This window comes from Oncorhynchus keta, chromosome 20 (assembly GCF_023373465.1).
Source record: "Oncorhynchus keta strain PuntledgeMale-10-30-2019 chromosome 20, Oket_V2, whole genome shotgun sequence".
NCBI classification, from domain to species: Eukaryota; Metazoa; Chordata; class Actinopteri; order Salmoniformes; family Salmonidae; genus Oncorhynchus; species Oncorhynchus keta.
Genome location: NC_068440.1, coordinates 37,324,725 through 37,347,224, shown reverse-complemented (window position 1 = coordinate 37,347,224; position 22,500 = coordinate 37,324,725). Strand labels below are relative to the sequence as shown.

At 42.7% G+C, this 22,500-nt stretch overlaps 1 protein-coding gene and 1 long non-coding RNA gene across 51 annotated transcripts in view; one reads left to right on the top strand and one right to left on the bottom strand.

Moving 5' to 3' along the window:
- LOC127909990 (uncharacterized) overlaps positions 1-1,051 on the top strand; it is a 2,690-nt gene extending 1,639 nt beyond the window's left edge. For 9 of the 50 annotated variants that reach the window (XR_008073330.1, XR_008073325.1, XR_008073323.1 and 6 more), the window contains 5 exons: positions 94-157; positions 193-224; positions 257-547; positions 600-695; positions 923-1,051. This is a non-coding gene — a long non-coding RNA (uncharacterized LOC127909990). Of the gene's footprint in view, positions 161-192; positions 225-256; positions 548-599; positions 696-791; positions 813-858; positions 891-922 lie in introns of those variants that run through there. The other 41 variants (XR_008073305.1, XR_008073307.1, XR_008073304.1 and 38 more) reach the window with 26 other exon arrangements.
- LOC127910097 (RNA-binding protein 25-like) overlaps positions 1-22,500 on the bottom strand; it is a gene marked incomplete at both ends in the record, with an annotated part of 39,883 nt that overhangs the window by 16,413 nt on the left and 970 nt on the right. The gene's annotated exons all lie outside the window — the stretch shown is intronic.

Genomic DNA, 22,500 nt, shown 5'->3' with positions numbered 1-22,500 from the left:
TAATTAATAACACCATGTTGAAGGTTGTTGTTGTATAATTAATAACACCATGTTGAAGATTGTTGTTGTATAATGAATAACCCGATGTTGAAGGTTGTTGTTTAATTAATAACACCATGTTGAAGGTTGTTGTTTAATTAATAACACCATGTTGAAGGTTGTTGTTGTATAATTAATAACACCATGTTGAAGGTTGTTGTTTCATTAATAACACCATGTTGAAGGTTGTTTTTCAATTAATAACACCATGTTGAAGGTTGTTGTTTCATTAATAACACCATGTTGAAGGTTGTTGTTTCATTAATAACACCATGTTGAAGGTTGTTGTTTCATTAATAACACCATGTTGAAGGTTGTTGTTTCATTAATAACACCATGTTGAAGGTTGTTGTTTCATTAATAACACCATGTTGAAGGTTGTTGTTTCATTAATAACACCATGTTGAAGATTGTTGTTGTTTCATTAATAACACCATGTTGAAGGTTGTTGTTTCATTAATAACACCATGTTGAAGGTTGTTGTTTCATTAATAACACCATGTTGAAGGTTGGTTTCATTAATAACACCATGTTGTTTCATTAATAACACCATGTTGAAGGTTGTTGTTTCATTAATAACACCATGTTGAAGGTTGTTGTTTCATTAATAACACCATGTTGAAGGTTGTTGTTTCATTAATAACACCATGTTGAAGGTTGTTGTTTCATTAATAACATCATGTTGAAGGTTGTTGTTTCATTAATAACCCCATGTTGAAGGTTGTTGTTTAATTAATAACACCATGTTGAAGGTTGTTGTTGTATAATTAATAACCCCATGTTGAAGGTTGTTGTTTAATTAATAACACCATGTTGAAGGTTGTTGTTTAATTAATAACCCCATGTTGAAGGTTGTTGTTTAATTAATAACACCATGTTGAAGGTTGTTGTTGTATTATACTGTATCATACTTCTTTTTCACTGTAACCACCTGGCCAAGACACAAGTGAGTTCCTATTTGTTGCACTTTTGTCTATATCCAATTAAATAAATTATATTTTTTATACATGAACTTATTTTCATCCTTTAGTCTCACCGTGTAAGTTGAACAATATTAATGGTTTAAAGACTGCGTAGAAATTGAGGCATTTCTTAAAATAGAAGGTCTAGAGAGAGAGGAGGGTCATTTCCCTGTTGTCAAAGCCAAAGAAGACTTGACCACAGAGCCTGGTTCCTCTCTAGGTTTCTTCCTAGGTTTTGGCCTTTCTAGGGAGTTTTTCCTAGCCACCGTGCTTCTACACCTGCATTGCTTGCTATTTGGGGTTTTAGGCTGGGTTTCTGTACAGCACTTTGAGAAATCAGCTGATGTACGAAGGGCTATATAAATAAATTTGATTTGATGTACCCCACAATTGATGTGTCAAGAAATGGAAGTTGTCTATCAAGCGCGGTGGTGGTGGGTTAATCATTAAAGAGCACATGAATATAAGATTATTAAACCGCTAATGCCATTAAACTCAAATGTGTTTAGGATGCGCACCATGGAGTAGGCTACTGCTGCAGCAACCCTCGTCTTATCACAGCCACTGGCAGCCAGCCAGACAGTTCTGGGAAGCTAGTATATCTAGCTATAAGGGGTGGGTGTCTCACACATGCACTGTCAGTGTCTGGTTGCGCATTGGGGTTGTGTGTCAACGTCTGCGTGCTTGTGTGTGTGCATGTGTATGGTGTTATGGGATACGTCTGCGTGCTTGTGTGTGTGTATGGTGTTATGGGATACGTCTGGGTGCTTGTGTGTGTGTATGGTGTTATGGGATACGTCTGGGTGCTTGTGTGTGTGTATGGTGTTATGGGATACGTCTGGGTGCTTGTGTGTGTGTATGGTGTTATGGGATACGTCTGGGTGCTTGTGTGTGTGTATGGTGTTATGGGATACGTCTGGGTGCTTGTGTGTGTGTATGGTGTTATGGGATACGTCTGCGTGCTTGTGTATGTGTATGGTGTTATGGGATACGTCTGGGTGCTTGTGTGTGTGTATGGTGTTATGGGATACGTCTGGGTGCTTGTGTGTGTGTATGGTGTTATGGGATACGTCTGGGTGCTTGTGTGTGTGTATGGTGTTATGGGATACGTCTGGGTGCTTGTGTGTGTGTATGGTGTTATGGGATACGTCTGGGTGCTTGTGTGTGTGTATGGTGTTATGGGATACGTCTGGGTGCTTGTGTGTGTGTATGGTGTTATGGGATACGTCTGGGTGCTTGTGTGTGTGTGTTATGGTGTTATGGGATGGTGTTATGGGATACGTCTGGGTGCTTGTGTGTGTGTATGGTGTTATGGGATACGTCTGGGTGCTTGTGTGCTTGTGTTATGTGTATGGTGTTATGGGATACGTCTGGGTGCTTGTGTGTGTGTATGGTGTTATGGGATACGTCTGGGTGCTTGTGTGTGTGTATGGTGTTATGGGATACGTCTGGGTGCTTGTGTGTGTGCATGGTGTTATGGGATACGTCTGGGTGCTTGTGTGTGTGTATGGTGTTATGGGATACGTCTGGGTGCTTGTGTGTGTGTATGGTGTTATGGGATACGTCTGGGTGCTTGTGTGTGTGTATGGTGTTATGGGATACGTCTGGGTGCTTGTGTGTGTGTATGGTGTTATGGGATACGTCTGGGTGCTTGTGTGTGTGTATGGTGTTATACGTCTGGGTGCTTGTGTGTGTGTATGGTGTTATGGGATACGTCTGGGTGCTTGTGTGTGTGTATGGTGTTATGGGATACGTCTGGGTGCTTGTGTGTGTGTATGGTGTTATGGGATACGTCTGGGTGCTTGTGTGTGTGTATGGTGTTATGGGATACGTCTGGGTGCTTGTGTGTGTGTATGGTGTTATGGGATACGTCTGGGTGCTTGTGTGTGTGTATGGTGTTATGGGATACGTCTGGGTGCTTGTGTGTGTGCATGTGTATGGTGTTATGGGATACATCGGCATGACGGGGTCCACAGTCGGCTGCATCATTTGCAACCAGGAACTAGTACTTATGGGAAGGAATATTGTTTTAGGTGTTTGTTTTAAATATTCCATACCTTTTCTGCTTACTTACATGTGTCCTTTCACACTCACACACACACACACACACACACACACACACACACACACACACACACACACACACACACACACACACACACACACACACACACACACACACACACACACACACACACACACACACACACACACACACTCAGACAGAGCGTGCCCTACTTTCATGCACCTGGACCTCAGAATCCACCCTGGCAGAAATAGAAGGTATGGGGGAATTAGGAAACCGAGCACAAAGCAATTAATCTCTTCAACTCATGTGCATTCTCCCGTTCAATTTGAGATCAGTTCACCTTTCTGAAATGGTAGTAATACGACAGTAATATGGGATGGACTGGAGCTCGTTTTTTGTTTGTAATCAAGTGTATTTGTAGTAGCTGGTACTACTGTGTAGAAAGGACAATATAGGCTCTGTTATTGTTTGTATTAATGTGGCTGGTGCTGTTTTGTTATTGCTTATATATATATATATATATATATATATATAAGCTGCGTATATTACTTATATATATATATATGGCAATTTAGGTAGGTGGTCATGTTGCTCATGACAGGGAATGAGCAACCATTATGAATTTGTGAATTATGAATTTGTGTATCAAATGGTGGACTACTTTTAAACATAGGGCTCTGGTCAAATGTAGTGCATCATACAGTATAGTTCCATTTGGGATGCACCCTATGAGCAGGCTTATCCGTGGGTGGATATCCGTGGGTGGATATTAGAACAGGCATTGTGGGGGATCATTATTAAACTGATGTGTAGAGTTGTGTAGCACTATGATCGAGAGCGTATCCATCCACCCCCATAGGCAGATGTGTGGGCATTCTAAAATTAGTCCCCACATATGCAACACACAAACAAAACAAAAAACATGGCAAAATAGCAAAACTGGAACGAATAAAAAAAGAATAAGGAAAAAGACTGAGCCTAAATGTATAAAAATCTTTGTACAACAGTAAATGCCAAGCGAATGCCACCAGCAGCCTAAGGGAAGGGCAGGCTGTTGAATGACTGACCAGCACAGACAGAGTCCCCACATGAACCCATGCATGACAGTTAGGAAGTCTTGTCATGTTTGGTTTCCTCTGCTCATGTTATCCAGTGAGAGGACCTCTCTCCCTAGAAAGCCCAATACACCTCTACAGAGATTCTATTTAGAAGTGAGAGAACCTCTTTCCCTAGAAAGCCCAATACACCTCTACAGAGATTCTATTTAGAAGTGAGAGAACCTCTTTCCCTAGAAAGCCCAATACACCTCTACAGAGATTCTATTTAGAAGTGAGAGAACCTCTTTCCCTAAAAAGCCCAATACACCTCTACAGAGATTCTATTGAGAAGGGTGATCAGCAGGCGAAACACAAACAATCATGAGAATGTTCACTGTAGATTATGTTAAAAACGATCGCATCTGAGCTCTATCTGAGCATAGCCTATTATTTAGAAAACAACAGTAAAAGTATAGCTCATAGCTTACCTTCATACCCTACATTTGTAAGACAATGTGATAAAAGTGTAAGCCAATTTTTTAATGGGGGTATCTCTGGAGTGTTATTGATTACCATGAATATAGCATGTCCTAGCAGGTAGTTTAGCAGCGAAGATCTTCGGCCCAGTTACTGTAAGGTCGCTGGTTTGAATCCCCGAACCAACTAGGTGAAAAATCTGTTGATGTTCCCTGGGCCAGGGTTTCCCAATCCCTGTCCTGCACTACCCAACTACACAGCTTTTACCTAGCACTACCCAACTACACAGCTTTTACCTAGCACTACACAACTACGCAGCTTTTACCTAGCACTACACAACTACGCAGCTTTTACCTAGCACTACACAACTTTTACCTAGCACTACACAACTACGCAGCTTTTACACTACACAACTACACAGCATTTACCTAGCACTACACAACTACACAGCTTTTACCTAGCACTACACAACTATGCACTAGCTTTTACCTAGCACTACACAACTACACAGCTTTTACCTAGCACTACTACGCACCTAGCTTTTAACTGGCCTAGCACTACACAACTACACATCTTTACCTAGCACTACACAACTACACAACTTTTACCTAGCACTACACAACTACACAACTTTTACCTAGCACTACACAACTACACAGCTTTTACCTAGCACTACACTACACAACTAACTACCTAGCACTACACAACTACGCAACTTTTCCCTAGCACTACACAACTACGCATCTTTTACCTAGCACTACACAACTACACAACTTTTACCTAGCACTACACAACTACGCAGCTTTTACCTAGCACTACACAACTACGCAGCTTTTACCTAGCACTACACAACTACACAGCTTTTACCTAGCACTACACAACTACGCAGCTTTTACCTAGCACTACACAACTACGCAGCTTTTACCTAGCACTACACAACTACGCAGCTTTTACCTAGCACTACACAACTACACAGCTTTTACCTAGCACTACACAACTACGCGGCTTTTAACTGGCACTACACAACTACACAGTTTTCCCTAGCACTACACAACTACACAACTTTTACCTAGCACTACACAACTACGCTACTTTTCCCTAGCACTAGCACTTTTCCCTAGCACTAACTACCTAGAACAACTTTTTACCTAGCACCACACAACCACTCAACTTTTACCTAGCACTACACAACTACACAACTTTTACCTAGCACTACACAACTACGCTACTTTTCCCTAGCACTACACAACTACACAACTTTTACCTAGCACTACACAACTACACAACTTTTCCCTAGCACTACACAACTACACATCTTTTACCTAGCACTACACAACTACACAACTTTTACCTAGCACCACACAACCACTCAACTTTTACCTAGCACTACACAACTACACAACGTTTACCTAGCACTACACAACTACACAACTTTTCCCTAGCACTACACAATTTATTCAAATAACCGACTCATCATCAAGATGTGATTATTTGACTCAGCTGTGTAATGCTTGGGGGAAAAACTAAACATGCACCAAGGGAGGGCCCTAGGACCATGTTTGGGAAAACCTGTCCTCAACACAAATTTATCCTTTAAGTTGCTCTGGATAAGGGTGTCTGCTAAATTACTAAAACATACAGTACCAGTCAAAAGTTTGGACACACTTACTCATTCAAGGGTTTTTCTTTATTTTTTTTTTATACTATTTTCTACATTGTAGAATAGTGAAGACATCAAAACTATAAAATAACACATATGGAATAATTTAGTAACCAATTCATTATTAAACAATTTATTTTTATTTTTATATTTGAGAACAGTAGCCAACAGTAGCCACACCAATAATAATAAGAGACTTGCTTGGGCCAAGAAAGACGAGCAATGGACATTAGACAAGTGGAAATCTGTCCTTTGGTCTGATGAGTCCAAATTTGAGATTTTTGGTTCCAACCGCTGTGTCTTTGTGAGATGCAGAGTAGGTGAACGGATGATCTCTGCATGTGTGGTTCCCACCGTGAAGCATGGAGGAGGTTGTGTCATGGTGTGGGGGTGCCTTGCTGGTGACACTGTCTGTGATTTATTTAGAATTCAAGGCACACTTAACCAGCATGGTTACCACAGCATTCTGCAGCGATACGCCATCCCATCTGGTTTGAGCTTAGTGGGACTATCATTTGTTTTTCAACAGGAAAAGGACCCAATACACCTCCAGGCTGTGTAATGGCTATTTGACCAAGAGGGAGAGTGTTGGTGCTGCATCAGATGACCCGGCCTCCACAATCACCCGACCTCAACCCAATTGAGATGGTTTGGGATGAGTTGGACCGCAGAGTGAAGGAAAAGCAGCCAACAAGTGCTCAGCATATGTGGGAACTCCTTCAAGAGTGTTGGAAAAGCATTCCTCATGAAGCTGGTTAAGAGAATAGCAAGAGTGTGCAAAGCTGTCATCAAGCCAAAAGGTGGCTATTTTGAAGAATCTGAAATATAAAATATATTATGATTTGTTTAACACTTTTTTGGTTACTACATGATTCCATATGTGTTATTTCATAGTGTTGATGTCTTCACTATTATTCTACAATGTAGAAAATAGTTCAAATAAAGAAAAACCCTTGAACGAGTAGCTGTGTCCAAACTTTTGACCGGTACTGTAAATGTAAAAATGAATATTTATTCAGCCTAGAGATCAAAATCTCCCACCACCCCTTGACCATTCCCGCAAAACTGCATACACACTTCTGATGTCAGCACAGCACCTGTTGGGTGCGTAAACAAGTGCCGATTTAGCTTAGGGCCTGGTCTGTCTACAACCAAAACACTTTTGTGTGAAAACTCTTACAAGTCACTCATTACTCAACAACAACAACAATAAAAATATAGTTCGTTGCCCGTGCGTAACGTTATATATACAGTAGCATAGTACCTGGTTGAGATCACGCGCTTAGCTCCAATCATCGTCTTACAGAGGCGGGTATATGGCTGTCGCGCGCCCTCCGGAACGAACCCTTTCCGTTCTCCGGTCTTCACAGTGACGGTTATTTTATTTATTTTTTTTTGACAGAGGAACGCTTGCTGTGTTGGTGAGAAAGGCCACAATGAAAAGAAACTACCACTGTACAAAATGGTAAATTACACATGTATATAATAAGAAGAAATCGAAGATAACACGCTGTCATCCTCCCAGGTAAACCCATTTAGTCGATAACGTTGTCAACGGCACGTTTTGGCTGTTTCTTTCTGGATCCGTATCATTTGTGATGTACGTTACGGACTACGTCTGGCCAACGTTAGTCGATTTTAGCGTGTAATTTGATGCTGTGGTGCAGTGGGTATAGAAACTAACAACATTATTAACATGTTATCTCGGGGAACACATTTTTTTTTTTTTTAGCAGGGTACGTTTTTATGTGGTGACTATTTTACTGTCATTTAATGTATTTGGTTGGTTTTGTCATACATCGGTGTCTGACACTGAGTCGAGTCCGCTTTCCTTTCCTCCGGTCAATAGTTTCATGTTGAATTGTTAGTTACCGATGGGAGTCAGTAGGCTTTAGGCGAGGCAAACCGGGGTAGTCGGTCGTCAGCTGGACTAACCATAGATAGTCAGGTGGACTGATGCATGGGATCTTAATAAATCGGAGTGAAGAATATTTCCGGTGGATTAGCCACCACTGGCACGAGAGCGCACGCCTTTTGTTTGTCATGCTATGGATGTGTCAGCTGTCATGCTATGGATGTGTCAGCTGTCATGCTATGGATGTGTCAGCTGTCATGCTATGGATGTGTCAGCTGTCATGCTATGGATGTGTCAGCTGTCATGCTATGGATGTGTCAGCTGTCATGCTATGGATGTGTCAGCTGTCATGCTATGGATGTGTCAGCTGTCATGCTATGGATGTGTCAGCTGTCATGCTATGGATGTGTCAGCTGTCATCCTGGTCAGTGTTGTTGTAGCCCTACATGATGAGGATAATTATCTTTCATATTATATTAGAATTTACGGCCCAGCGGTTAGAGCATCGTGATAGTAGTCCCGGAAGGTTGTTTGTTTGAATCCAGGAGCCGACATTTGTGAAAACTATTTTCGTTTTGCCCTTGTGCAACCCTAATACTCAACCCTAATTGCTCCAGTGTTGCCGTTTATAATTGCTGACCCTGGCCGTGACCCCACTGTCTGGGGGGATATGCAAAAAAACGAATTTTCCAATTCACACATGCATATAATACAAACGTGTAGGCTTATCTGTGAAATAGGACCAAAAAAATAAACACCCACCAAATTATTGTTATCATATTATGAGGGCCATGCGAAATAAATAACCAACACAGAGATGTGGAGTTGCCTATGGTAACAAAGCGCTTTTGACTGAGGATGCTTCCAGTCGTGTGCATGGACTCTATCATAGGCTGGCTTTGGGACACAACATCGGGACGCTGTGTTTTAGCTACATCGGCAGTCTGTGTGTTGGTTGGACTAACACAGATTCCAGATGTTGTGTCCCAAAGCTATGATAGACTTACTATGGACCAAAAGTATAGGCTATTACACACCACTGGTTTTATGGTCCGAACATATTGTATCCACACACTCATTGGCCAATTCATTTTGCTGGCTGCTGCATAGATACACTGGTTGGCAGCCGTAGTTCCCAGGCAGTCCGTTTCTGCGAACGCCAGCATCTCTCGCATCAGTCGGTAGCACCGCCAGACTGTTTTTTGGTGATCCACTTTGCGTAAATCCCTTGCGGCGGACACAAAAGGGAGAACGCACTTTAGTGGCCCAGTGGTAGGCTGACAACGCTGAGAAATTACGACTCTCCTCCGCACCCAATATCCTTGGTCAGCGTCTACTCTCCTTAATTTGGCAGGCAGCGGGTCTTCGCTCATTTGACAATTCAGGAAGTGGGTGTGGGAGCCTTTGTTGCAGTGGCCGTTGCCTCCTGTCCGTTAAGGCGTTACCGGCGACGCCCAACTTGTGATTGGTCAACAACAACAAAAACTCAACCACTTTGCAAAAAAACACTCAAACATTTGTATAAAAATTACATATATATATATATATGAATGGTTAAAAAAAAGTATAACTAATGGATCATGTTTTAAATGCTCTTAAAAGTGGGTAAATTTGTACATTTTCCTGTTTTAAAAATATATTGTTTGAAACAAGCTGTTCAGTTACTTGCTACTCTGCCCCCAGTGACTGCCAGCAGCAGCAGCTCTGTCTCCACGGGCCGCATAGGCCTGGTAACATTGCTTGGATTGTTTTGCCACCTATTTATTTGCTATGAAGGGGAACTGTCCCAATGAAATTGCAGAATTTCATAGCGTAAATTATAACAGCACAAAGTACATGCACCGCCCTAGAGCACTCAAACGAGCGTCTAACGAGCGTCTGTTCAGTCAGAACCTATGGGTCTGCTCTAGTCCACTTCCCAATATAGTACCAAAGAACACTACATGGCCAAAAGTATGTGGACACCTGCTTGTCGAACATCTCATTCCAAAATCATGGGCATAAATATGGAGTTGACCCCCCCCCCCTTTGCTTCTATAACAGCCCACTCTTCTGGGAAGGCTTTCCACTAGATGTTGGAACATTGCTGCGGGGACTTGCTTCCATTAAGCCACAAGAGCATCAGCCCAAAGGTGTTCGATGGGGTTGAGGTCAGGGCTCTGTGCAGACCAGTCAAGTTCTTCCACACCGATCTCGACAAACCATTTCAGTATGGACCTCACTTGTGCACGGGGGTATTGTCATGATAAAACAGGAAAGGGCCTTCCCCAAACTGTTGCCACAAAGTTGGAAGCACAGAATCATCTAGAATGTCATGTTAATATTTCCCTTCGCTGGAACTAAGAGGCCTGAACCATAAAAAACAATCCCAGACTATCATTCCTCCTCCACTAAACTTTACAGTTGGCACTATGCATTGGGGCAGGTAGTGTTCTCCTGGCATCTGCCAAACCCAGAGTTGTGCGTCGGACTGCCAGATGATGTGACTCATCACTCCAGAGAACGCGTTTCCACTGATCCAGATTCCAATGGCGGCGAGCTTTACACCACTCTAGCCAACACTTGGCATTGCGCATCTTAGGCTTCTGTGTGGCTGCTCGGCCATGGAAACACACTTCATGAAGCTCCTGAGGAATAGTTATTGTACTGTCGTTGCTTCCAGAGGCCGCTTGGAACTCGGTAGGGAGTGTTGCAACCAAGGACAGTCGATTTTTACGCACTACGTGCTTCAGCACTTGGTGGTCCCGTTCTGTTAACTTGTGTGGCCTACCACTTTGCGGCTGAGCCGTTGTTGCTCCTAGACATTTCCACTTCACAATAACAGCCCTTACAGTTGACTGGGGCAGCTCTAGCAGGGCATAAATCGACTTGTTGGAAAGGTGGCATCCTATGACAGTGCCACTTTGGAAGTCACTGAGCTCTTCAGTAAGTCCGTTCTACTGCCAATTTTTTGTCTATGGAGATTGCATGGCGGTGTGCTAAATTGTATAAACTTGTCAGCAATGGGTGTGGCTGAAATAGCCAAATCCACTAATTTGAAGGGGTGTCTGTATACTTTTGTATATATAGTGTATGAGCCATAATGCCCATAAAACCTAGCGGTCAAACAGGGAAATGATTCCAAACGTTTTTTTCCCCATTAATTTTTCCGATAGGAGATTTTAGAATTTAGAAACACAAAATAAGGGCTGTGTTTCATGGAGGCATACCCGGGTGTGACCTTTTGATAATTATAAGGAACTACAAATGTCATGATGGCCTGGACGAGACTGCCGAATTGAGGCAAAGCTAAGAATCTCTGGATTAACTATCTAATGTTAGCTAAAAGTAGTAATTCATCAATTGGATACATTTCTTTAAATGGACAATTCTGTGAACTGTCTTGTGTAAGTTTTAAATTGATACAATACCTGTTTGCAAAGGTGTCAGTTAGAGATGATGTGTAGGAGCTTGCAGGGATTTGTAGTCTTGCATGATGTATACTTTGATACTAATTAGCATTTTCAAATCTAAAAGTAAATAAAACTGAATATATAAGTCACCTTTTCTGATAGAGATTTACATTGTTATCAAAATGTCACGCCAGGGTAAGCCTACCGAGAGAGAGAGAGAGATGGGGAGAGGGAGCTGGGGGTTGTGGAGAGAGGGAGATGGGAAGAGAGAGAGAAATATGGAAAGAGAGATGGGATAGAGAGAGAGAGAGAGAGATAGAGGGAGATGGGGAGAGGGAGCTGGGGGTTGTGGAGAGAGTGAGATGGGGAAGAGAGAGAGAAATATGGAAAGAGAGATGGGATAGAGAGAGAGATGGGAAGAGAGAGAGAGAGATATGGAAAGAGAGATGGGATAGAGAGAGAGATGGGAAGAGAGAAAGAAATATGGAAAGAGAGATGGGATAGAGAGAGAGAGAGAAATAGAGGGAGATGGGGAGTTAGAAACAGGGAGGGGGAGATGTAGAGGGAGAGGGAGATGGGGAAGAGAGAGAGAAATAGAGGGAGATGGGGAGTTAGAAACAGGGAGGTGGAGATGTAGAGGGAGAGGGAGATGGGGAAGAGAGAGAGAAATATGGAGAGGGAGCTGGGGGGTGGGGAGAGAGAGAGATATAGAGGTAGATGGGGAGAGAGAGAGAGACATAGGGAGAGGGAGCTGGGGGGTGGGGAGAGAGAGAGAGAGAGAGGGGGTAGAGGGAGATGGGGAAGAGAGAGTGAAATAGGGAGAGGGAGCTGGGGGTGGGGAGAGAGAGAGAGATAGAGGAGATGGGGAAGAGAGAGAGAAATAGGGAGAGGGAGCTGGGGGTGGGGGAGAGAGAGAGATATAGAGGAAATGGGGAGAGAGAGAGAAATAGGGAGAGGGAGCTGGGGGTGGGGAGAGAGAGAGAGAGGGGGGAGAGGGAGATGGGGAAGAGAGAGAGAAATAGGGAGAGGGAGCTGGGGGTGGGGAGAGAGTGAGAGAGAGGGGGAGAGGGAGATGGGGAAGAGAGAGAGAGAGAGAGAGAGGGGGAGAGGGAGAAATAAGGAGAGGAGATGGGGAGAGAGAGAGAAATAGGGAGAGGAGGGAGATGGGGGAGAGAGAAATAGGGAGATGGGGGGGGAGAGAGAAATAGGGAGATGGGGGGAGAGAGAGAGAAATAGGAGATGGGGGGGAGAGAGTGAAATAGGGAGATGAGGGAGATGGGGAGAGAGAGAAATAGGGAGATGGAGGGAGATGGGGGAGAGAGAGAAATAGGGAGATGGACAGAGAGAGGGGGAGAGGGAGAGAGAGTGAGAAATAGGGAGATGGGGTGGAGAGAGAGAGAGGGAGATGGGGAGAAGGGGGAGAGGGAGATGGGGAGGGAGAGAAATAGGGAGAGGGAGATGGTGAGAAGGGGGAGAGGGAGAGGGAGATGGGGAGAGAGAGAAATAGGGAGGGGAGAGGGAGATGGGGGAGAGAGAGAGAAATAGGGAGATGGGGAGAGGGAGAAATAGGCAGAGGGAGATTGGGTGGAGAGAGAGTGAGAAAGCGGGAGAGGGAGATGGGGGAGAGAGAGAAATAGGGAGATGGAGAGGGAAATAGGGGGAGGGAGAAATATGGAGAGAGGGAGAGGGAGATGGGGAGAGAGAGAAATAGGGAGAGAGAGAGAAATAGGGAGATGAGAGAGAGAGGGAGATGGGGGAAAGAGAAATAGGGAGAGGGAGATGGGGTGGAGAAAGGGGGAGAGGGAGATAGAGATGGGGGAGAGAGAGAGAAATAGGGAGAGGGAGATGGGGGTGGAGAAAGGGGGAGAGAGAGATAGAGATGGGGGAGAGAGAGAGATAAATATGGAGAGGGGGAGAGGGAGATGAGGGAGAAATAGGGAGATAGAGGGGAGATGGGGAGAGAGAAATAGGGAGAGGGGGAGAGGGAGAAATCGGGAGATGGGGGAGATGGAGGGGAGATGGGGGAGAGAGAAATAGGGAGATGCGTAGAGAGTAAGAGAGAGTGGGAGATGGAGAGAGAGAGCGGGGGAGATGGTTGAGAGACAGAGAGAGAGATGGGGAGAGAGAAATAGGGAGAGGGAGACAGAGAGAGGGAGATGGGGAGAGGGAGACAGAGAGAGAGAGAGAGATGGGGAGAGAGAGATGTGGAGAGGGAGACAGAGAGAGCGAGATGGGGAGAGAGAAATGGGGAGAGGGAGACAGAGAGAGGGAGATGGGGAGAGGGAGACAGAGATAGAGAGATGGGGAGAGAGAAATAGGGAGAGGGAGACAGAGAGAGGGAGATGGGGAGAGGGAGACAGAGAGAGAGATGGGGAGAGAGAAATAGGGAGAGGGAGACAGAGAGAGGGAGATGGGGAGAGGGAGACACAGAGAGAGAGATGGGGAGAGCGAAATAGGGAGAGGGAGACAGAGAGAGGGAGACAGAGAGAGCGAGATGGGGAGAGAGAAATGGGGAGAGGGAGACAGAGAGAGGGAGACAGAGAGGGAGATGGGGAGAGGGAGACAGAGAGAGAGAGATGGGGAGAAAGAAATAGGGAGAGGGAGACAGAGAGAGGGAGATGGGGAGAGGGAGACAGAGAGAGAGAGAGAGAGAGATGGGGAGAGAGAGAAATAGGGAGAGGGAGAGGGAGATGGGGAGAGAGCGAGTTTGGGAGAGAGAGATGGGGAGAGGGAGATGGGGGGGGGAATAGGGAGAGGGAGATGGGGAGAGAGAAATAGGGAGTGGGAGATGGAGAGATGGGGAGAGAGAAATAAGGAGAGGGAGACAGAGAGAGAGATGGGGAGAGAGAAATAGGGAGAGGGAGAGAGGGAGATGGAGAGAGGGAGATGGGGAGAGGGAGACAGAGAGAGAGAGAGAGAGAGATGGGGAGAGAGAGATGTGGAGAGGGAGACAGAGAGAGGGAGACAGAGAGAGCGAGACGAGGAGAGAGAAATGGGGAGAGGGAGACAGAGAGAGGGAGACAGAGAGAGGGAGATGGGGAGAGGGAGACAGAGAGAGAGAGATGGGGAGAGAGAAATAGGGAGAGGGAGACAGAGAGAGGGAGATGGGGAGAGGGAGACAGAGAGAGAGATGGGGAGAGAGAAATAGGGAGAGGGAGACAGAGAGAGGGAGATGGGGAGAGGGAGACAGAGAGAGAGAGATGGGGAGAGAGAAATAGGGAGAGGGAGACAGAGAGAGGGAGACAGAGAGAGGGAGATGGGGACAGGGAGACACAGAGGGAGAGAGAAATAGGGAGAGGGAGACAGAGAGAGGAGATGGGGAGAGGGAGACACAGAGAGAGCGAGATGAGGAGAGAGAAATGGGGAGAGGGAGACAGAGAGAGGGAGACAGAGAGAGGGAGATGGGGAGAGGGAGACAGAGAGAGAGAGATGGGGAGAGAGAAATAGGGAGAGGGAGACAGAGAGAGGGAGATGGGGAGAGGGAGACAGAGAGAGAGATGGGGAGAGAGAAATAGCGAGAGGGAGACAGAGAGAGGGAGATGGGGAGAGGGAGACAGAGAGAGAGAGATGGGGAGAGAGAAATAGGGAGAGGGAGACAGAGAGAGGGAGACAGAGAGAGGGAGATGGGGACAGGGAGACACAGAGGGAGAGAGAAATAGGGAGAGGGAGACAGAGAGAGGGAGACAGAGAGAGGGAGATGGGGAGAGGGAGACAGAGAGAGAGAGATGGGGAGAGAGAAATAGGGAGAGGGAGACAGAGAGAGGGAGAGAGAGAGAGAGAGAGAGAGAGAGAGATGGGGAGAGAGAAATAGGGAGAGGGAGAGGGGGGAGATATCTCTCACACAAATCATGGCCTGTTCTTCATTATTACCAGCTGCAGAGGACTTTTAGGCGGTGACCCCGATGGCACCCTATTTTCTACTAATATAGTGCTCAACCTTTGACCCGAGCCCCATGGGTCAAAAGTAGTGCACTATATAGGGAAAAGGGTGCCATTTGGTACATATTCTTTGTGAAATAGGGAACTAAGTGAGGAAGGAACTGCTGAGACTGGAGAAGAGACAGTAAGAAAATTTGCCCACTGACATGAAACATGAGCCACCTGTCCTTAACCTAATAGGAATTCGATTCCATTCCAGAGCACATTAAATATTGAACACTGGGCTCTGTGTGCCCGATAAGAACAAGGTAGCATCTTAAATATCACCCCATTCCCTAGATCGTGCGCTACTTTTGACCAGAACCTATGGGGCCCTGTTCAAAAGTAGTGCACTATGTAGGGAATAGGGTGCTAGTTGGGACACAGTTCCAAGTGAAAGTATTTCTAGAGGAGACGGAGCAGGCAGCTCATTTCCCGCACCCTGGTGAATCAAGTTTAAAGTTAGCTTCACTAATGAGTTAGGACTTCTGACTCCTTCTGTGGTTCAGAGCAGGACTAGCTCATTAAGATCGCAGATCTTCATTCTTTTCTTGTAATCCCTCTCAGCGTAGTATTTTGGATAGTCTACGACGGCTTCCTCCCAAATCGCATCCTATTCCATTCTACTTTGAAGAGACCATTCGGTTGGATTAAAACAGCGATGAGGAAGGCAAAAAATACATAGAAAAAAAGAAGAGATTCTGCATGGCAGTTTAAGATCTTTTGTATCGTCTCCCTCGTGGTATATAAAGAATGTTTATTTTACCTTTATTTAACTAGGCAAGTCAGTTACGAACAAATTCTTATTTTCAATGACGGCCTAGGAACAGTGGGTTAACTGCCTGTTCAGGGGCAGAACGACAGATTTTGTACCTTGTCAGCTCAGGATTTGAACTTGTAACATTTCGGTTACTAGCCCAACGCTCTAACCACTAGGCTATCGATTACTAGCTACCCTGCCTAGTGGTTAGAGGGGAAGTACCCCTGTATAGGGGAAGTATACTTGGCTAGCTTCAGCATGCTTTTTAAAGGATGATTGGTTAAGTCAGTGTAGATGGATACTCTATATCTTAAGGATGATTGGTTAAGTCAGTGTAGATGGATACTCTGTAAGTCTTCAGGATGATTGGTTGAGTCAGTGTAGATGGATACTCTATCTCTTAAGGATGATTGGTTAAGTCAGTGTAGATGGATACTCTCTATCTCTTAAGGATGATTGGTTAAGTCAGTGTAGATGGATACTCTGTAAGTCTTAAGGATGATTGGTTAAGTCAGTGTAGATGGATACTCTGTAAGTCTTAAGGATGATTGGTTAAGTCAGTGTAGATGGATACTCTGTAACTCTTAAGGATGATTGGTTAAGTCAGTGTAGATGGATACTCTATCTCTTAAGGATGATTGGTTAAGTCAGTGTAGATGGATACTCTAACTCTTAAGGATGATTGGTTAAGTCAATGTAGATGGATACTCTAACTCTTAAGGATGATTAGTTAAGTCAGTGTAGATGGATACTCTGTAAGTCTTAAGGATGATTGGTTGAGTCAGTGTAGATGGATACTCTCTAACTCTTAAGGATGATTGGTTAAGTCAGTGTAGATGGATACTCTAACTCTTAAGGATGATTGGTTAAGTCAGTGTAGATGGATACTCTATCTCTTAAGGATGATTGGTTAAGTCAGTGTAGATGGATACTCTATCTCTTAAGGATGATTGGTTAAGTCAGTGTAGATGGATACTCTATCTCTTAAGGATGATTGGTTAAGTCAGTGTAGATGGATACTCTATCTCTTAAGGATGATTGGTTGAGTCAGTGAAGATGGATACTCTGTAACTCTTAAGGATGATTAGTTAAGTCAGTGTAGATGGATACTCTGTAACTCTTAAGGATGATTAGTTAAGTCAGTGTAGATGGATACTCTAACTCTTAAGGATGATTGGTTAAGTCAGTGTAGATGGATACTCTGTAACTCTTAAGGATGATTGGTTAAGTCAGTGTAGATGGATACTCTATCTCTTAAGGATGATTGGTTAAGTCAGTGAAGATGGATACTCTGTAACTCTTAAGGATGATTAGTTAAGTCAGTGTAGATGGATACTCTGTAACTCTTAAGGATGATTGGTTAAGTCAGTGTAGATGGATACTCTAACTCTTAAGGATGATTGGTTAAGTCAGTGTAGATGGATACTCTATCTCTTAAGGATGATTGGTTAAGTCAGTGTAGATGGATACTCTGTAAGTCTTCAGGATGATTGGTTGAGTCAGTGTAGATGGATACTCTATCTCTTAAGGATGATTGGTTAAGTCAGTGTAGATGGATACTCTCTATCTCTTAAGGATGATTGGTTAAGTCAGTGTAGATGGATACTCTGTAAGTCTTAAGGATGATTGGTTGAGTCAGTGTAGATGGATACTCTCTAACTCTTAAGGATGATTGGTTAAGTCAGTGTAGATGGATACTCTAACTCTTAAGGATGATTGGTTAAGTCAGTGTAGATGGATACTCTAACTCTTAAGGATGATTGGTTAAGTCAGTGTAGATGGATACTCTCTAACTCTTAAGGATGATTGGTTAAGTCAGTGTAGATGGATACTCTAACTCTTAAGGATGATTAGTTGAGTCAGTGTAGATGGATACTCTATCTCTTAAGGATGATTGGTTAAGTCAGTGAAGATGGATACTCTGTAACTCTTAAGGATGATTAGTTAAGTCAGTGTAGATGGATACTCTGTAACTCTTAAGGATGATTGGTTAAGTCAGTGTAGATGGATACTCTAACTCTTAAGGATGATTGGTTAAGTCAGTGTAGATGGATACTCTATCTCTTAAGGATGATTAGTTAAGTCAGTGTAGATGGATACTCTGTAAGTCTTAAGGATGATTGGTTGAGTCGGTGTAGATGGATACTCTGTAAGTCTCAAGGATGATTAGTTAAGTCAGTGTAGATGGATACTCTGTAACTCTTAAGGATGATTGGTTAAGTCAGTGTAGATGGATACTCTGTAACTCTTAAGGATGATTGGTTAAGTCAGTGTAGATGGATACTCTGTAACTCTTAAGGATGATTGGTTAAGTCAGTGTAGATGGATACTCTAACTCTTAAGGATGATTGGTTAGTCATGTAGATGGATACTCTAACTCTTAAGGATGATTAGTTAAGTCAGTGTAGATGGATACTCTAACTCTTAAGGATGATTGGTTAAGTCAGTGTAGATGGATACTCTGTAACTCTTAAGGATGATTGGTTAAGTCAGTGTAGATGGATACTCTAACTCTTAAGGATGATTGGTTAAGTCAGTGTAGATGGATACTCTGTCTCTTAAGGATGATTGGTTAAGTCAGTGTAGATGGATACTCTGATGATTGGTTAAGTCAGTGTAGATGGATACTCTGTAACTCTTAAGGATGATTGGTTAAGTCAGTGTAGATGGATACTCTATCTCTTAAGGATGATTGGTTAAGTCAGTGAAGATGGATACTCTGTAACTCTTAAGGATGATTAGTTAAGTCAGTGTAGATGGATACTCTGTAACTCTTAAGGATGATTAGTTAAGTCAGTGTAGATGGATACTCTAACTCTTAAGGATGATTGGTTAAGTCAGTGTAGATGGATACTCTAACTCTTAAGGATGATTGGTTAAGTCAGTGTAGATGGATACTCTATCTCTTAAGGATGATTGGTTAAGTCAGTGTAGATGGATACTCTGTAACTCTTAAGGATGATTAGTTAAGTCAGTGTAGATGGATACTCTGTAACTCTTAAGGATGATTGGTTAAGTCAGTGTAGATGGATACTCTGTAACTCTTAAGGATGATTGGTTAAGTCAGTGTAGATGGATACTCTGGATGATTAGTTAAGTCAGTGTAGATGGATACTCTGATTTAAGGATGATTGTTAAGTCAGTGTAGATGGATACTCTGTAACTCTTAAGGATGATTGGTTAAGTCAGTGTAGATGGATACTCTGTAACTCTTAAGGATGATTGGTTAAGTCAGTGTAGATGGATACTCTGAAGTCTTAAGGATGATTGGTTGAGTCAGTGTAGATGGATACTCTGTAACTCTTAAGGATGATTAGTTAAGTCAGTGTAGATGGATACTCTAACTCTTAAGGATGATTAGTTAAGTCAGTGTAGATGGATACTCTGTAACTCTTAAGGATGATTGGTTAAGTCAGTGTAGATGGATACTCTAACTCTTAAGGATGATTGGTTAAGTCAGTGTAGATGGATACTCTGTAACTCTTAAGGATGATTGGTTAAGTCAGTGTAGATGGATACTCTATCTCTTAAGGATGATTGGTTAAGTCAGTGAAGATGGATACTCTGTAACTCTTAAGGATGATTAGTTAAGTCAGTGTAGATGGATACTCTGTAACTCTTAAGGATGATTGGTTAAGTCAGTGTAGATGGATACTCTGTAACTCTTAAGGATGATTGGTTAAGGTGTATGATTCTATCTCTTAAGGATGATTAGTTAAGTCAGTGTAGATGGATACTCTGTAAGTCTTAAGGATGATTGGTTGAGTCGGTGTAGATGGATACTCTGTAAGGGATGATTAGTTAAGTCAGTGTAGATGGATACTCTGTAACTCTTAAGGATGATTGGTTAAGTCAGTGTAGATGGATACTCTGTAAGTCTTAAGGATGATTGGTTGAGTCAGTGTAGATGGATACTCTGTAACTCTTAAGGATGATTAGTTAAGTCAGTGTAGATGGATACTCTAACTCTTAAGGATGATTAGTTAAGTCAGTGTAGATGGATACTCTGTAACTCTTAAGGATGATTGGTTAAGTCAGTGTAGATGGATACTCTAACTCTTAAGGATGATTGGTTAAGTCAGTGTAGATGGATGGATGATTGGTTAAGTCAGTGTAGATGGATACTCTGTAACTCTTAAGGATGATTGGTTAAGTCAGTGTAGATGGATACTCTATCTCTTAAGGATGATTGGTTAAGTCAGTGAAGATGGATACTCTGTAACTCTTAAGGATGATTAGTTAAGTCAGTGTAGATGGATACTCTGTAACTCTTAAGGATGATTGGTTAAGTCAGTGTAGATGGATACTCTAACTCTTAAGGATGATTGGTTAAGTCAGTGTAGATGGATACTCTATCTCTTAAGGATGATTAGTTAAGTCAGTGTAGATGGATACTCTGTAAGTCTTAAGGATGATTAGTTAAGTCAGTGTAGATGGATACTCTGTAAGTCTTAAGGATGATTGGTTAAGTCAGTGTAGATGGATACTCTGTAACTCTTAAGGATGATTGGTTAAGTCAGTGTAGATGGATACTCTGTAAGTCTTAAGGATGATTGGTTGAGTTGTAGATGGATACTCTGTAACTCAAGGATGATTGGTTAGAGTGGATGGATACTCTGTAAGTCTTAAGGATGATTGGTTAAGTCAGTGTAGATGGATACTCTGTAACTCTTAAGGATGATTGGTTGAGTCAGTGTAGATGGATACTCTAACTCTTAAGGATGATTGGTTAAGTCAGTGTAGATGGATACTCTGTAAGTCTTAAGGATGATTGGTTGAGTCAGTGTAGATGGATACTCTATCTCTTAAGGATGATTGGTTAAGTCAGTGTAGATGGATACTCTCTAACTTTTAAGGATGATTGGTTAAGTCAGTGTAGATGGATACTCTGTAACTCTTAAGGATGATTGGTTAAGTCAGTGTAGATGGATACTCTGTAACTCTTAAGGATGATTGGTTAAGTCAGTGTAGATGGATACTCTATCTCTTAAGGATGATTGGTTAAGTCAGTGTAGATGGATACTCTGTAACTCTTAAGGATGATTGGTTAAGTCAGTGTAGATGGATACTCTGTAACTCTTAAGGATGATTGGTTAAGTCAGTGTAGATGGATACTCTGTAACTCTTAAGGATGATTGGTTCTATCTCAGTGTAGATGGATACTCTGTAACTCTTAAGGATGATTAGTTAAGTCAGTGTAGATGGATACTCTGTAACTCTTAAGGATGATTAGTTAAGTCAGTGTAGATGGATACTCTGTAACTCTTAAGGATGATTGGTTAAGTCAGTGTAGATGGATACTCTAACTCTTAAGGATGATTGGTTAAGTCAGTGTAGATGGATACTCTAACTCTTAAGGATGATTGGTTAAGTCAGTGTAGATGGATACTCTGTAACTCTTAAGGATGATTGGTTAAGTCAGTGTAGATGGATACTCTATACTCTTAAGGATGATTGGTTAAGTCAGTGTAGATGGATTGGATGATTAGTTAAGTCAGTGTAGATGGATACTCTGTAACTCTTAAGGATGATTGGTTAAGTCAGTGTAGATGGATACTCTAACTCTTAAGGATGATTGGTTAAGTCAGTGTAGATGGATACTCTATCTCTTAAGGATGATTAGTTAAGTCAGTGTAGATGGATACTCTGTAAGTCAGTCTCTAAGGATGATTAGTTAAGTCAGTGTAGATGGATACTCTGTAAGTCTTAAGGATGATTGGTTAAGTCAGTGTAGATGGATACTCTGTAACTCTTAAGGATGATTGGTTAAGTCAGTGTAGATGGATACTCTGTAAGTCTTAAGGATGATTGGTTGAGTCGGTGTAGATGGATGTAAGTCTCAAGGATGATTGGTTAAGTCAGTGTAGATGGATACTCTGTAAGTCTTAAGGATGATTGGTTGAGTCAGTGTAGATGGATACTCTGTAACTCTTAAGGATGATTAGTTAAGTCAGTGTAGATGGATACTCTAACTCTTAAGGATGATTAGTTAAGTCAGTGTAGATGGATACTCTGTAACTCTTAAGGATGATTGGTTAAGTCAGTGTAGATGGATACTCTAACTCTTAAGGATGATTGGTTAAGTCAGTGTAGATGGATACTCTATCTCTTAAGGATGATTGGTTAAGTCAGTGTAGATGGATACTCTCTAACTTTTAAGGATGATTGGTTAAGTCAGTGTAGATGGATACTCTGTAACTCTTAAGGATGATTGGTTAAGTCAGTGTAGATGGATACTCTGTAACTCTTAAGGATGATTGGTTAAGTCAGTGTAGATGGATACTCTATCTCTTAAGGATGATTGGTTAAGTCAGTGTAGATGGATACTCTGTAACTGCTGTTGTTGAACATGTTCCAGTAGATAGAGTCAT